The sequence below is a fragment of the Ictidomys tridecemlineatus genome, chromosome 15 (assembly GCF_052094955.1).
Source record: "Ictidomys tridecemlineatus isolate mIctTri1 chromosome 15, mIctTri1.hap1, whole genome shotgun sequence".
In the NCBI taxonomy this organism is placed as follows: Eukaryota; Metazoa; Chordata; class Mammalia; order Rodentia; family Sciuridae; genus Ictidomys; species Ictidomys tridecemlineatus.
In genome coordinates this window covers 14,953,867-14,964,394 of record NC_135491.1, presented here as the reverse complement: position 1 = coordinate 14,964,394, position 10,528 = coordinate 14,953,867, and the positions used below count along the sequence as shown (strand labels likewise).

General features: G+C 50.0%; 1 long non-coding RNA gene across 3 annotated transcripts; it reads left to right on the top strand.

Moving 5' to 3' along the window:
• The first annotated feature begins 3,546 nt into the window (after nucleotides 1-3,546).
• LOC144370822 (uncharacterized) lies at nucleotides 3,547-10,513 on the top strand. 3 transcript variants are annotated; one of them, XR_013430786.1, is made up of 4 exons: nucleotides 3,563-3,922; nucleotides 4,147-4,310; nucleotides 4,435-4,590; nucleotides 6,297-10,513. It is a non-coding gene; the product is annotated as an uncharacterized LOC144370822 (long non-coding RNA). The 3 variants fall into 3 exon arrangements; XR_013430785.1 differs by having other exon boundaries at nucleotides 3,547-3,922; nucleotides 4,147-4,590; XR_013430787.1 differs by lacking the exon at nucleotides 4,435-4,590 and having other exon boundaries at nucleotides 3,577-3,922.
• Nucleotides 10,514-10,528: the final 15 nt, after the last annotated feature.

Here is a 10,528-nt window from a genome sequence, read left to right as displayed (position 1 = left end):
GTTTTATTTTACTTTTTACTGGGTGCATTAGAATTACATGTAAGAGTGGGATCGGTTGTCACATTTTTATACATGGGCACAATGTAACAAAAAATAAATGTGGTCAGTTTCATGACCCTGTACCTCTCCTTCCTCTGCCCCCTCCCTCCCCCTGGTCCCCTTCCCGCTCTTCTGGTCTTAGCAATGTTCTGACAGAGCCATCTTTGCTGAGTGGGGGTTCTGCCCTGCTGTGGACACAGATGTGACTGTGGCCCTAAAGTGTGGAAAAAGCAAACTGTGCCCACACTCCCAACGGGAGCAGGGACAGGTGCTGTTCTTTCTGAGTCTTTTTGGTTCTATGTTCAGAGTGTGGACAGGCTGAGCTGGCTCTGGGGCAGCACACGCCCTGCCAGTGACCGGGAGACCACCCGCAAAAACCAGGCGAAGGTGGTCACCTCCCTTTGAGGTGGACATGGCCAATGGCCCCAAAGTAACTGTGAATAATTTCAGGTCCAAGGAGGATCAGCAGGACACAGAAGGAAAGAAAGAAAGAAAGGAAGGAAGAAACCCAAGAATTTTTATATGCATGAATTATCTCCAAGTGAGCTCTTTGGAGAATTTTCTGGAAGCCTGCTATGTTTTTGAAGTACCTCAACTATCAAAAACACCCCAAGGGAGCTGGGGTTGTGACTCAGTGGTGGAGCGCGCCCGCCTCGCACAGGTGAGGCCCTGGGTTTGATCCTCAGCACCTCGGGACAATAAATAAAGATATTGTTTTTTAAAAAAATATTTAAAAAGAAAATACCCCAAGGCCTGGAACAGTGGCACACACCTGTGATCTCAGTGACTCAGAAGGCTGAGGCACGAGGATCGCCAAGTTAGAGGCCAGCTTCAGCAGTCAGTGGTGACGCCAGTGACTTCATAAGGTCCTGTCTCTAAATGAAAATAAGTAAATAAATGCTGAGGCGAGGGGAAGAAAGAAAACAACAACAAAACCAAGGAGAGATGGGCTCACAGAGCTCTATGGTAAAGTGCCCCTGGGTTCAACCCCCAGCACCAAAAAAAGAGAAAAAAGTCAGTGTCATATAAACCAAAAAGGGTGGAGGATGATTTCAAATTCTCAGAGGGGGACGGGACAGCTCTTTGAAATTTCTTTGCTGTTACCAGTCCCTGAGTCGGGTGGGCAACTCTGTAAAAGGTAAAAATAATGTAAGATAAACAAAGGATACAAAATGCTGGGGAGCCAGCCAGGGTACTCCAGGGATGTTCCCAAGGGAAGAAAACGAGTCACACACAGTATGATGGCATGAGAGGGACAGAGCAGCACCACTCACCGTGGACAAAAGATAAAAGTGACCCAAACATCCGTTATAAAGAAGACAAAATTGTACCTCTAGACCCGAGATTAGATCGACATAAAATAGATTAATGGAAGAACATTAAAAACGATGGTTTCTTTCTTTTCTTTCTTTTTCTTTTTGGTGGTGCCAGAATTGACCCAGGGCCTTGTACTGGTGTAAGCTGTCACCACTGAGCTACACCCCAGCTCTGCACTTACACATTTATTGTAAGTTGCACATGTCAGGGAACTCTCCCAAGGCAAAACCTGCTGGTTTGGGTTTTTTTTTTTTTGGCACTGGGGATTGAACTCAGGGGCACTCAACCACTGAGCCCCATCCCCAGCCCTGTTTTGTATTTTATTTAGAGACAGGGGCTCACTGAGTGGCTTAGGGTCTTCTGAGTTGCTGAGGCTGGCTTTGAACTCCTGATCTTCCTTCCTCAGCCTCCGGGGGTCCTGGGACTACAGGCTTGTGCTACCTCGCCAGGTCCAAAGCCTGTTTTCATATCACGATGAACACAGGGGCGAAAGCAGCTAAGTGGTGCCAAGAGGCTGGGGCAAGATAGGAACAAGATAGGAATTATCCTTTTTCTTTCTTCTTTTACCAGGGATTGAACCCAGGGGTGCTGAACTACATCCCTCCTTTTTATTTTTTATTTTGGGACAAGGTCTTGCTAAATTGTTCAGCCTAGCTAAGTTGCTGAAGCTGGCCTTAAACTTGTAATCCTCCTGCCTCAGCCTCCCCAATTGCTGGGATTACAGGCAAGTGCCCCATGTCCGGCTAAAAGGTGCCGATGTTACCAGAATAGTTCAATGAGCTTTGACAAGTGTGAGACCTGTGTGACCACCTCCCCAGTGAGGCTCCCCAGTTCAGCTCAACAGCCAGACGCCCCCTCCCGGGGGAAACCCACGAAGTTTCCTTTGCCTTGACGTAAAGAGGGCTGGGCAGACTGCTTTTTCTGACTTTAGGCCTCTTTCAGGAAACAATTTAGGTTAAAAAACAACAACAACAAAAAACCACCTAATTGCACACAAGTGGCTGTAGGAATTTAACCCCAGGCTCCCTGGAGTCAGTGTGCACGTGACTTTTTACTTATTTTGTAACAGTAAATTCAGGGCTTGTGATAGACCCAACCTGATCTTTTCTTAAAATTGGGAGCCATCTCGCCACAAAGCCATGAAAAGCTAATTTTGGCAAAATTACTGCAAACTCTGAACCTGCTTGGAATGCCTGCCCGTGCCTTGAACTCACCCATGCCTGGCTCTCTGACCAGATAGCAGCCCTCTCTGAAACTTTAGTGGCGCCTCACAAATCTTGGCCTTCCCTGGCCAGACCCTCTCTGAGGCTCTAATGACCTTCATAAATTCTGATGTTGGGGCCAGCAAAAAAATGTAAACTACCATTAGTGTGATGCTGTCAGAGTTCTGTTATCTTTAACCCCCCTTTGTGTAACTTTCTGGGCTATGAAGCTGGGCTGCAGGAAAGCTGCAGGGCTGTTTTGTTCCTGAGGTTTTGGGAGGGAGAGGCAGCCCGGCCGGTCGAGATAATAAGCTTGCTTTAACTTGATCTTAATTGGAGTCATGGTCTTTTCTTGTGTCCTGGTCTAACACTTGCTTTGGTTTTGTAAATTAACATTCTAATAATGTTCAGTTCCATTGATAAACTTTTTAAAATTAAACTTAAACTCTTAAATAGTTTAAGTTGCATATACAATTTTATAATGTGAGATATATATATATATCTAACATTTTTTTTTTCTTTTGTACCAGGGATTGAACCCAGGGTGCTTAGCCACTGAGTCACATCCTCAGCTCTTTTTATTTTTTATTTTGATACAGGGCCTCACTAAGCTGCTGAGACTGACCTCAAACTTGTGATCCTCCTGCCTCAGCCTCCCGAGTCCCTGGGATTACAGGCAGGCTCCACGGCATTGGGCCCTATATTTATTTTTTAGTTTGAATCATCCATTTTCCCAAGGGATTCTTGTAAATTTCAGTGCTCAAACAGTAAAATTCACTGAGTGGCTCTTTCCCCTTCTTCCTTCCCTTTCTTCCTTTTGCCAAAAAAAAAAAAAAAAAAAAAAGAGCTCCCAAGGCCATGCCACGGGTGGAGGGAGGTCATGGGTAGGGAGGCTGCCTGAGCGCTGGCTCACGGAGGTGGACAGGGCTGAGCAGGATGAGGCAGGTGACAGGGGCTGGCAGGAGGGGATGGACTCGGGCCCAAGGGAGGTACCACGCAGAGGTGTTGGGAAAGTGGGGGATGGGGGCAGGGACGGGTGCAGAGGTGGCCCTGGGTCAGTGATGGAAACTGGAGCAGCTCCCAGAAGGAAGGACGGATCCCCAGGCCTGAGAACGTGAACTGCAGTTGGAAGTGTCCCTAGAGAGGAATGAAGAGTCCCTGGGTTGGGGCCAGGGAGGGCACTTAAAAAAAAAAAAATCTCGTGCAAAATCTCCATGACATGGGCTGACACCGTGTCCACCCTGCGTCAGGGAATCCACACGGAGCCACCAGGGGTCTCCTGAGCCTGGCTCAAGCCTGGCCTCTCCCTTGCTGTGTGGCCTGGACAGTGCCCTGGAGGACAGTTCTCTCCTCAGCAGAGTGGGGTGCGTGCGGCCCCCACAGCGACGAGGCTGCCCATCCCTGAGTCTCCCCCTGAACTGGACCTGCTCCTGTCGGGGCGCCTTGGCACAGGTGCCGGGCAGGCCCCAGGGCCCTTGGCCACCGGGGGTGGGGCAGGAGTGGGCAGGGGGGTGGAGTGGGCAGCGCAGGAGGGCTGCTGGGAGAGCTGCTGCTGAGGTCCCCCACGCTCCCTCTCCCTGCCTTCCAGAAACTTCTTTCAGCCCTCCCTCCACTCCCGCACTCTGGGACTCTTCTTGTGGTGTCTTGGGCCCCAGGGGCCTGGAATGGGACCCGTGTTACCAGAGTCTTGACCAATCTGAGGGGGTCCAATACCCAGGCCTGGCCACTTGGCCCAGAAGCCACACAGAAAAGGTAAGGGTGATGGCGCTCGGGTCACAGCACAGTGTAGAGCACTTGCCTGGCACGTGTGAGGCCCTCTGCGCCTTCCCAGCACCACCTACAAACGAATATTCACGACAACTAAAAATACACATAGATTAAAAAAGAAAAAAGAAAAGGTAATGGAGAAGAGCAAGACTGGGGCCAGATGCGGTGACACTCGCCTGTCATCCCAGCGGCGTGGGAATCTGAGGCAGGAGGATGGCAAGTTCAAAGCCAGTCTCAGCAACTCAGTGAGGCCCTAAGCAACTCGGTGAGACCCTGTCCTAAATAAAACATCACAAAGGGCTGGGGCAGGGGCTGGGACTGTGGCTCAGTGGCAGAGCGCTTGCCTAGCATGCGTGAGGCCCTGGGTTCGTTTCCTGGCACCACATAAAAATAAATAAACAAGTAAAATAAAGGTATTGTGCCCATCTACAACTAAAATCATATTTTTTAAAAAGGTGGGGGGGCTGGGATGTGGCTCAGGGGTTAAGCACCTCTGGGTTCGATCCCTGGTACCAATAAAAAGAAAAGCAAGGACGGAACTTTAGTCCATCACTCTGGCCCTCCTGGGAAGGCAACGGGAGCCCCAGCACCCAGCCCGGATGGTGGGGTGCTCACTGAGCTGTAGGTTTAAATAGCGGGAGAGTCGGGCAGTCGCGAGCAGTTGGCACTGTCACTTCCTCAGCTTGCGGTCTGGTTGATCATTATTTCAGTTGTGGACCCGCAAGGTGGCTTGTCACTTGAGGGGACAATCTCCATTTGCTGCTCAAGATGTTTATCCGTCAGGAGGAAGCAGTTTGGGTTCCCAGATGGCTCAGCGGGGGTCGTGGCGTGGCCTGCTGCAGGATCAGCCCTTCCTGGGCAGGTTGTTGGTGCCTGAAGGCATCTGGGCCCTTCCGGAACAGAATTTGCTGACGGTGTCCCTGCAAATCCCGTGTCAGTCTTGAAGGGGCCTCAGGTAGATTCAGGACTGATGAACCTGGTGTTACCAGTTTTTCAATGAACACTCCTTAGATGATGAACACACCCCCGTGCAGAACGAGCACGTCGCACAACGCAAGCCAAGAAAGAGCGATCCAGAGTGAAAGCCAAATGCCCGCTTCCTCCTGCCTGAGGTCCCGCTGGGCATCCGCAGCCTCAGTGCGGCAGCCTGAGCCCTGTCGTGGCAGGGTCCCCACTGGGAATCACTCTCCGCTGGGTGGTTGGGGGACTAGGACTAGGACCCCCCCTCCCTGCTTCACCCCGTTGACAATGGGAGCAGTTCTGGAAGGAGGAGTAAGGAGGGAAACAGGACAGATGTGGGCGGCGGAGCCACGTGTGCCTGGGACCCCAGCAACCTGGGCTCAAGGCCAGCCTCAGCCACTTAGTGAGCCCCTGTCTCAAAATAAAGAGGAGAGGGCTGGGGTGTAGCTCAGTTGGTAGAGCGCTCGCCTGGCGTGCACAAGGCCCTGGGTTCAATCCCCACACCACAAATAATGATAATAAATTAATAAAAAGGAGAGGAGGCTGGGGTGTAGCTCAGTGGTAGGTAGGGTACCCCTGGGTTCAATCCCTAACCCCTAAATTTGTGAGAGAGAGAGATGGAGATTGATTTGGTACAGAATGATGGAGGGAGGGAGAGAGAGAGAGAGAGAGAGAGAGTGAGAGAGAGAGAGGCCTGAGAGATGAGGGACATGATCACACCGTTGAAGAGCTCCTGCCTTTGGGTAAACGGCTTCCTATCCAGCCTCAGTCTCCCCATCTATAAAATGGGCTGATCAGCGCTCCCCGATCTGAGTGCTGTGGTCAGGTCAGTGGTCGTCCAGGCAGCCCAGAGGCTGTTGCTTTGTCTTCCCTGTTCCACTCCCAATCACTGAGCACTGACCACGTGCCCAGCACAGTGCAGGGTGCATCAAGGGACAAAGAGGACACCATCCTGCCCCTGGGAGCTGCCTTTTCTACATTATGGTCCTTGTTACTGTTGTCCTGTTACAGAGCCATAAACTGGGGCCTCCTGGAGCTGGGGTCCACCCTGGGCAGGAGGTTCCAGGCTGAGAAGGAGGAGCCTGAGACCCAGCATGTCCTGCAAGAACGGCACAGGGGTCCTGTGATAGACCCAACCTGATCTTTCATTAAAATTGGGAGCCATCTTGCCACAAAGCCATGAAAAGGTAATTTCGGCAAAATTACTGCAAATTCTGAACCTGCTTGGAATGCCTGCCCGTGCCTTGAACTCACCCATGCCTGGCTCTCTGACCAGAGAGCAGCCCTCTCTGAAACTTTAGTGACACCTCATAAATCTTGGCCTTCCCTGGCCAGACAACGACCCTCTCTGAGGCTCTAATGGTCCTCATAAATTCTGATGTTGGGGCCAGCAAAAAATGTAAACTACCATTAGTGTGATGCTGTCAGAGTTCTGTTATCTGTAACCGCCCCCCCTTTTGTGTAACTTGCTGGGCTATGAAGCTGGGCTGTAGGAAAGGTGGGGCGGCTGTCTTGTTCCCACCGTTTTGGGAGGGAAAGGCAGCCCGGCCGGTCGAAATAATAAGCTTGCTTTAATTTGATTTTAATTGGAGTCAGTGGTCTTTTCTTGCGTCCTGGTCTAACATTTTGGAGGCCCCAGCGAGATGACCCTGCCCGACCAGACCACAAGACCAGACTGCTGGAAATTCTGAAGCCGGCCTTCGCTCCAGGGCTCCGGGCTGGAGAGCCACTCTAGGGGGTGCGCAACTTGAGACGTTCCAAGGCCTCGGGGTGAGCCTCAGTCCCCGGAGCCCTGCAGTGAACTGCCGCACTAAAACTATCAGCAAGCACCTGGTGGAGGAGGCCTCCATAGGTAAGTGGCGCCTTTATAACATCTGGTATCCGGTTAAGGGAGATCTCTTCTGAGGACAGAGAGGTGGCCTGGTGAGGCTCACATATACTCCTGTCCGGACAGTACGAGAAATTGTTCTGTCCTCTGTTCTGTTCTGTAGGGAATTCCTCTGGAAGGGTAGAGAGGTGCCGACGGGCACGCATGCACTCCTACCCCGGAGCTTTGGCAAGACGTTGCATTGCTCCTCTGTTTTTCTGTTTCGGTGCAGGGTTTCTGTTTTCTTGTGTTATGTTCTGTGTTCTATATGTTTTTTGTTTGTTTGTTTTTGTGCGTTTTGTTGTGTGATTTCTGTGGTAAAAACTTAAGGATATTGGACGTGAAAATGGATGATAAAGCAAGGAAGCCTGACACCCCTTTGGACTGTGTTTTAAGGAACTGCGATGAACTTTACCCCCCTTTGTTGAGCAGGAGGAGAGAAGCTGGCTGCTGGAGCGCACCCACTGCAGAGGGCAATGCCTGCTGGGGACCTAAGAACTGAGTATCTCCCAGGTTAACAAGTGAGACTCCTTTAAAACCCCTTGTCCCTCCAGATCAAGAGAGTCACAACCTTTGGGCAGAGTCCCCGGTGTTTCTCCTTTGTTAGCAAAGCAATAAAACTCCCTTTTTCTTTTTCTCAAAACCCTGTCCTCATCGTTAAATTGGCATTAATTGGCTCTAAGTTCAGGAACCGAACTTTCAGTTACAAATTTTGATACCCCCCCCACCCCCAGAACTTTTTGAGAACGAGACTACTGAAATGTTAGGAGATGGAATGTGCTTGGGGTGGAATCCTGTAAGTAAAAGGAGGGACTGAGGGACTCCCAGCAGCTGCCGAAGCCCTGTTGCTTCGGGGAATTCCTGCCTTCCTTCCTTGCACTGTAAGGATTGTGCCACCTCTGTCTTCTTAAAAAAGAGAAAAAGAAAAAAGAGACACTTAATGCAGTAAAGTCGCTATGGAGACCCTTGATTTTATATTTCAGGTTGCCCCTCTGTGAAAACATCTGGTCCCCTTGTGGGGACATCTATGGTGCCACTGGTGTAGGAGATTTTCCTCTTATCTGTTCTGTTTTAAAGGTTTCTGTCTGTCAGCCACAGTCTGGAGCTCCTCTCTGTCTGTCCTGTGTCTTTGTTTCTGACCCTTTAAGACATGTGCAATAGTGTGTTGATATTATAAATTGTTTCTTGGGAATGATCTTGGCTGAATGTGTGGCTAAAAGATGATGTTTTATTGTAACAATCTGGTATCTGAATGGGTTTTTGATGCATTGCACAATGCTGCAGCTAAAAGTTGGGTTTAGGTAATTGTTTAGTTTATGATTTCAGATAATTCATGCCAGAGAACTTAAATACTTAGGATGGAAAACTAAAGAACTCTACTTCCAAGTTGGCAAGTAACTTCCCAATCATTCAGTCTTTTTTTCACCAATTTTGAATTGGGTAGCCTGGGAAAATGTTACTGTGTGTACCAGTGGACAAGGATAGTAAATCATAGTATGGTATCTGTTGACAAAACAAGATGTAAAGATATAAAATTTTGTGAATTGTATCTTAAACTTGTATCATAATTTTCAACATTCGAACCTGAAAATTATGACTTATAGTTAAAATGCCTTAGGCCTGAGGTGTCTGCTCAGAATAGCAGTTTTTCCCTGCTCCTTCAGACCTCAGCGAGGACTTATGTTGAAATGCAAATGAAAGAAGCCTGCAAGCTCAGTAGGAGACTGTTCTGAGACCTAAGGAAAAAAAAAAAGTAAATTGTATGGTATTTACTAATTACTGGCCAGTCATTTTTACTAGGACTCATGGTTCTGATTCAGACAGGGGCCCAGGAATTTGCATTAGGGTTTTCTTTCTTTCTTGGTTTTGTTTTTGAATCCAGGGGTGCTTTACCACTGAGCTACATCACCAGTCCTTTTAAAATTTTATTTTAAGATAGCGTTCTCATTAAGATGCCTAGATTGGCAGAGGATTGTAATCCTCCTGCTTCAGCCCCCCAAGTTGCTGGGATAAGAATCTGTATTTGGGGGGCTGGGATTGTAGCTCAGCGGTAAGAGCACTTGCCTAGCACATGCGAAGCTCTAGGTTGGATCTTCAGCACCACATAAAAATAAATAAATAAAAATAAAGGTATTGTGTCCAACTACAACTAAAAACCAATATTTTTTAAAAGAATCTGTAATTGAAGATGTTGCTCCTCTGACAGGAATCCTGGTGCAGGAGATCCAGAGACCACACTTTGAAAACCCCATAGTCCTCACAAAATGCTCTCCTGATTCACCACAACCAGCAAAGAACCATCATTTGCCTGTGAAGGTGTTTTTCCCTAGCCCCTCTCTAAGTTGGTTTCCTTTGCTTAATATCCTAGATAAGAAAATGCAAAGATTCAATCCCAACTCCTTTATTTATCCTCTCCAAGAGTCAGTTTTCTCATCTGTAAAATGGGGTAATACCGAAGCATAATGAAGATTAAATGAGAAGATACGTCTTGCGCCTAGTTTCTGACATTCACAAGGTGTATAAGAAACCCATGTTCAAAGTTCTTGCTTTCTGATGCCTAGGTTCCTTGAAAAGTAACTGTGATTAAAAACCTTCTTTTGGATTCCCACAGATTTTTAAGCATCCCGCCGCGCCCGGCATTGGTTCGCGCGCGGGGCGCGGAGAACCAGCTTTGCGCGCGGTGCCCGAGAGCACTGCGGTGGCGCCTCCAGCGGAGCTCGGTGGGGTCGGAGCGTCCGCTGTGCCGAGGTTGCCGGGTCGCGGTCCTGGCTCCGAAAGTCCGAGTTGTTTCCCGGGAAGCATGAAGGCCAGGGGCCTCTCCCTACCGCGTCTTCCGTGCGCTGGGAGCCTGGATGGGGCGTCGGGAGGAGAAAAGCGGCTGGGTGGGGCCAGGAGGGCGAGGCCGCGGGGCGTTGAACCCCCGTTTGGGAGGAGCCAGACGTCTCGGGCTGTGAAGGGTCCAGCGGAGACGCGTGGCCGCCGCAGACTCCCAGGGGCTGGGCGGCGGGGCGGGTGGATCTGCGCACTCCCGGGACCCACCCCTCGGCTCCACTCCGATTCCCTGTCCCCGAGCAGCCCCTGGGTCAGGACGGCCTCCTGCACCTTCCTGGGTTTAGAAAAGACGCAAATGACCACCTTCGCCCGCTGCCCGTGGGTGCCCGTGCTGCCAACCCCACTCTTCTCCGGCCACAGTTCCCGCTTCGGTAGTGACAAGAGGGCGAACTTAGTGGCTCCTGCCCAGGGAGCGCTGCATGCCAGCCCCAACTGCCTTGGAACCTATTTCCTCCCCTCAGAGGATCTCCCTGGCACCGCATTCTATGCTAGCATGCAGTAGGAGCTTAATAAATACCTGTTCAATGAATTTACTGCCCCCTGA